A 6,260-nucleotide genomic window follows, 5' to 3' on the forward strand; every position below is an offset into this window, starting at 1 on the left:
ACGATCACATCAGTGTCAAATGTGTTCTAAATCTAATCATTTCTGAGTTATAAGGAGCAGCATGAAGAAACAAGCAAGCACACAAGGGGCCATACAGACACCACATGAAGATCACCAAGGAACCAAGGAACGGTGGAGTTACAGAAGCTGAAAGAACAAAGATCCTTCCCCCCAGAGCCAATAGAGAGAGAGAAAGCCCTCCCCTAGAGACGGTATTAGGGAAGGAGACTTCTAGCCTTCTGAACTATGAGAAAATAAATGTATGTCTTTTTAAGTCACCCACCTCTGTTATTTCTGTTGCAATAACACTAGGACTCTAAGACAGGGGACCTTGGAGTCTCTGGGAAGTCAGCCATTCTCGGCTTAACATCCCATGGTGTTGGAGCTCCTGGTACCCTGTGCAGGCCTCTTCCCTACATGAAAACAGTAACTGGCAGAGACGGATCTAACGTAAAGCAATTTGCACATGTGCCACTTGAAGTGGGCATCATTGAGCCATTTCTAATAACTATAGCAATTTCCATTGCCAGCTGTGAGAAATTATTCAGCAAGTTAAAACTAATACTTCCATATTTGAGAGCCCCCATGAGTCAAGGCAGACTGTGTGATATTGTTCTGCTAAATGCAGAAAGAACACTCAACCCAACAGCAGCACAACATTCATCCTTTTCCAGCACACATGGAATATTCTCCAGAGTAAATCATATGTTAGATCACAAAGCAAGCCTCAATACAAAATTTTAAATGTTTTATTGTGAATTATGTGATGGTTTACATAGGAGAATATTAGCTTTACATTGATCCTATCGTATATTGTTTCATTGCCATGGTTACAATCCCCCCCATGCATCATCAACCAACCAAATGGTATACCCTGCAAGCCTGCTCACCCCCAGTCATCAGCACACAGCCCCTCTCCCTCTCTGGGTCTAGAGTCCCCAGCCGCTCCATCTCTCCACATCATCATCTCTGCCTCCATCTCTGGCATCACTGCTTCTCTGAGTAGGGTCCTGCACTCCTCTCTTCTCCCTTGATGGTCCCAGGGACCTCCGCTCCTGGAATGCAAAGTCAATCACTCCCCTCCTTTTGCTACCAAATGTCTACCTTTACATATCCAACCCTCACAGTCAGTCCTGATAACAATTATTCACTGTTGTATCACAAGAGACCTATCTGCATCTCTTTTCATCAGCCTTGCCCAGACAGATTTTATACTACTCAGTAGAGATTCTACCTTCCTCCATGCCCTCTGGATCTAGGCTCCCTCTTGAAAGCTTGTAAGCCAGTCACTTCTTGCCTTTGTAGCGCTCCCCCCACCCCGCCCGCATTTGGAGTAGCCAATGTCCAAGTTGCCCATCCCTGTCTACTCTGTGTATGGAGGGGGTGGGAATGATCCTCACTGTAAAGATTTGTTCCCTCTTTTAAGCTACTGCATTCATAGGTGTAGGTCAAGTTCATCAAATTGTATCAGATTACTCTTATTTTCCTCTTCTTTCTTCTTCTAGTTGAGCTCTGATCATCCAATCATTGCAGCCAGGTCAGGTGGGCATTATCTGCAAGTGTGGGTGTTCTTGTGCATATGCCCTCTCTTCTTATCAGCTGGATGCTTCAATCTGCACTCTAGTCCTCTGTGGCTGTCACTGACTCTGGGCCCTAGAGTCCCCAGATTTTGCCACACTGCTGGCCAACGAGGTCTCCACCCAGGTTCACAGGAGTCTACTGAATGTTGTAGGGCTTAGCTCGCAGCTTCATTGCTGTTTTTCCCTCACTTACCCTTGTTAGTGATGAACATGGTCACCAATCAGAGTGTGTATTCCCATAGAGTCTCAGTCCTGGAAGGGGGTTTGCCATGAGGGGACCGGACCACTTAAACCTCAATAAATTTAATGCACCAAAGCATTATTACAAAGCATCTTCTCAAATCACAATGCTGTAAATTTAGAAATCAACAATAGGAAAATCACAGAACAAAAATCAAGTACATGGAAATTGAATGACACCTTGCTGAAAAGCTACAGGATTATAGATAAGTTTAGGAAGAGAAGAAAACTGGGGGAAGAGGGCAGGGAAATGACTTTGAGCTTATCATAACCAATTTTCATCAGAAAAAGCAAGGGAGGTGCAGTTGTAATGTTAAGGTAGTGCCATAATGTGTCAAGCAGAAGATTAATGAGCTTGACTTATACTTTTTGAGATGATATGATGGTAAAGTTATCCAAAAGATGGCTGTCAGATGTTTGGACAGGGGCACAATAGTTCTTACCAGAGGTACTATTTTCACCTCTAGTAACTGGGCTTATGAAAACATACCAATCTTTATATAAATCAGTCTCTTCAGGCTCTACAGTTCCCAAGGCCAAAACACCTTCAAAAAATGTCAAGGCCCTGTTTTCCTCCCCAGCTGCCTGAGCATCTGCGGCCATCATGAATGAAACAGTAACTATCCGGACAAGGAAATTCATGACCAACTGACTACTTCAGTGGAAACAAATGGACATTGATGTCCTTCACCCTGAGAAGGAAACAGTACCTAAGACAGAAATTCGGGGAAAATTTGCCAAAATCGATAAGACGATACCAGATGTCATCTTTGTGTTTGGATTCAGCACCCATTTTGGTGGTGGCAAGACTACTGGCTTTGGCATGATTTACAATTCCTTGGATTATGCAAAGAAAAATGAACCCAAACACAGACCTGTGTGAGAAGAAGAAAACAACACAAGGAATGCAAAACAGAATGAAGAAAGTCAGGGGGACTGCAAAGGCCAATGTCTGTGCTGGCTAAAAGAAGGAATAAATATTCTGTGATGACTGGATTTTTTGCCAGAGGATTAATAAACCTTAAAATTTTCAAAAAAAAATGTCAAGGCCAACTTCCCCAAGGAAGCGTCAATGCTGCCATTTTACGAAGGTAGAAAGTGAGGTGCAGAAAGATGAAGGGGCTCATCCAGCTTACAGTGGCAAAGCTATTCAGTGGCAGATTGGGAACTAGAACCTGGGTTCCAAGCCCCACCAAATATTCTTTTGTGTTTGGCCTCTGCCCATGGATGCTTCTGGGCCTTATTATTTTGGGCATAGGAGAAGATTACATTTGAGAAGCTAGAAAAGCCTTGTTCTTGGATTGAGTTCTGATTTTCTCCTCCCAAGACTTATAGAAAGCCTCACAAAAAAAGTCTCTACTGAATTTGAGTTTGAAAAAAAAAAAATTAACCTGAATGAAAAACTAGCAAATTGGGTATCCTAATGAGATAATGAAAGTACAAGTACTTTGAAAGAGGTCCAGCACTTTGGTGCTTTTCAAATAAAAGTTATTATTATGCTTTTGAAAGAAAAACATACTCTTCCTGGGATGGGGGTGGAGGCTTTGCTGGAGATGGTGAATCGCAGACTGTGTAAAGAATTTTCTCCAGAAAGCTGACTCATTTCTTGTTAATCTCAAACTTCTTGGGGTTATTTCCCACCTCAGTCAGGAGCTGGTGGTGGGTTCTTTCTGGGGTAAGTAAGCACTGGAGGAAGAGCAACATGTAGTATGGGGGTGGGTCATCTGCTTCAGACTGGCAAGGCCAGCTGCGGAAATGGGGCTACAGCTCTGAAGCATAATCAGCCTTCACAATTCACAATTCACCTTTAAAGGAACCCCACTGTGTTTCTCTCTGCTGGAGCTGCTGAAAGCAGGTCATCAGACAGTAGCTAGAGGTAAAGAAGTCAATAGCTAAGCTATAAAAACATGCACCCTAGATCTGCTTACATATGGGGTGAATTCCTAAGAAAAGGTGGACTTTGTTAACTTTTATAGCTACACAATTGCATGCAATGACGTGTCAGCCAGTACTTTCTCAGGTACAAGGTGACTGAAAAGCCATTTCAAACTGAATTTGGCATAACAAACAAACAAAACACTAAAAATCTAATTCATTGACTAACATAACTAAAGACATGACTGATTTCAAGCATTATTATTGGATATTGGCACTCAAATGATGTCATCAGGATCTGATTTACTCAATCTCTCAGTTCTGCCTCCCTTTGGTAACGGGGATCTCTCAGAATTTCTGTGGTGGCCCCCAGCACCAGAAGCAGGAGGTCATCTGTACTGTTACGGGGTCCCAGCAAAAAAGGAAGCACGAATTTCTATCAGTAATGTGCCCCTCCCCCTACCACACTCCAGGATTCAGTTTAATTGGGCCAACTTGGATCACATGACTGTTCCTGTGTGGTTTGATTGGCCAGAATTGAGTTACCTGCTCCACTCAAGGATCAAGGTTAGAGCTCCCCTTGCCTGAGAAGGAAGCTAAGGTGGTCTTCCTGAGGAAGTCTAGAATGTTGGTACTAGATGGGGGAAACAGTTGCTGGGCTTGTAAAAATAACAAATGTTTGTTTCAGACATGGATTGTATTCTACCCATTGGCACATTTGAAACAATTTCAACCTAAAATTGAAATTCTGTCTAACCTCTGCATCCTTTGGTTTCTGGATGATTTGAATGGGGGAAGAGGTGGATGGAATATATGTGCAATTTCTAAGGTATGACATACAGATATTAAAGTGGTTGGAAAGAGCTCTGGAGGTGCACTGGTTAGGCACTCAACTACTAACTGAAAAGTCTTCCCTGGAGTGACTGGAACCTCGTTGTTGTTGTTGTTAAGTGCCATCCAGCCGTTCCACGGGAGAAAGATGAGACTTTCTACTCCCGTAAAGATTTGAACCTCGTATGATGTGGCTATCCGCTACCATGAAGACTTAACAGCCTTAGAAACCCTGTGGGGCAATTTTACTGTGTCTTCCAGGGTCACTAGGAGTCAGGGTCAACTCCCCAGCAATGAGTGGTTTTTCATTTTATCTATCTTGGGAATATTTGCATTTTAGTAAGAGATTAATTGCTTTAATTTGAAAATGATTTATTTGTTGGTTAGTGAAGTGGGAATTTCAGGCAAGCTGGTAAGGGTGAGAAAAGGGGCAAGGAAGGCTTAGGGCTCCCCTCAAAGTAAACAAAAATGGACAGTATCCTACCTACCTCTACCTGTGTGTGAGGCTGCTCCTGGTAGGAAACACTCCCAACTTTCTTGTTTCAGTTCCCACACAATTGATCAATTACCTGTTCAACTGCACCTTATTCAACAGACACATGCCAACCTTCCTCCCTTTGAATACCCTGGCAAGACCACCCTGAATTGCCTCTTATTCTCTAACTCCGCAGTTGCTGTCCTGGCCTCTCAGCAGTTTTAGATAGCCGACAGACAAAGCATCTCCAGGCTCCACATTCTAAAGTTGTTTCCCACTGCACACACCATCTAAACTCTTCTGCCGGCCTTCCGAAACCTTCCACAATCAGACCCAGACTTGTTTCTTGGTCCTCCTCAACACAATCTGTCCTGGTCACCTACCCTCCAAAAGTCACACACAGTCTCACTCTTCACCTTTCTCTTTCTCAAAATCAGCATAGACTTTGGATCCATCACAGAATCGGTCACTTCCAAATCTCTACTTCTCAGGCATATTTTCTCTTGAGAGATAGTCTAGTTTAGTTCTGAGCACAGATTTAGTACTATAATTTATTTGGATTTAAATCCAGACTCATCAATTTCCTGATTGTACTGTTGTTGTTGTTAAGTGATGTCAAGTCGGTTCCAACCCATAGCGACCTTGTACAGGGTTTCTGAGGCTGTAAATCTTTATGGGAGCAGAACGCCTCATCTTTCTCCCGTGGAGCGGCTGCTAGTTTTGAATTGCTGGCCTTAAGGTTCGCAGCCCGAATCATAACCACTACGCTACCAGAGTGTCAGTATAACCATGCATAAATTAGACAAATTCTCTTTGTCTCTGTTTCCTCATTGGTAAAATGAGGGTAATAATAATACCTACCTCCTATCATCCACCACTCGTCAGTCAGCTTGTCGTACTGTGGTAGTTTGTATGTTTCTGTGATGCTGGAAATATGCCATTAATATTTTAAATACCAGCAGGGTCACCATGATGGAGAGGTTTCAGCAGAGCGTTCAGACTAAGACAGTTTAGCCGCTGAAAATCTTCTGAATAAGAGCAGAACATTATCAGTTAGAGTTACAGAATAAGAAAACATTATGAATAGCACCAAAATAGTGTCAGAGATAGTGCTGGAAGAGGAACCCCCTCAGGTTGGAAGGCACTAAAAATATGACTCGGGAAGAGCTGCCTCTTCAAAGCAGAGTTGACCGTGATGACACAAATGGAGTAAAGCTTTGGAGGGCCTTCATTTATCGATGGGGCACAATTCAAAATGA

This window comes from Chrysochloris asiatica, unplaced genomic scaffold, assembly GCF_000296735.1.
Source record: "Chrysochloris asiatica unplaced genomic scaffold, ChrAsi1.0 scaffold00041, whole genome shotgun sequence".
NCBI lineage: Eukaryota > Metazoa > Chordata > Mammalia > Afrosoricida > Chrysochloridae > Chrysochloris > Chrysochloris asiatica.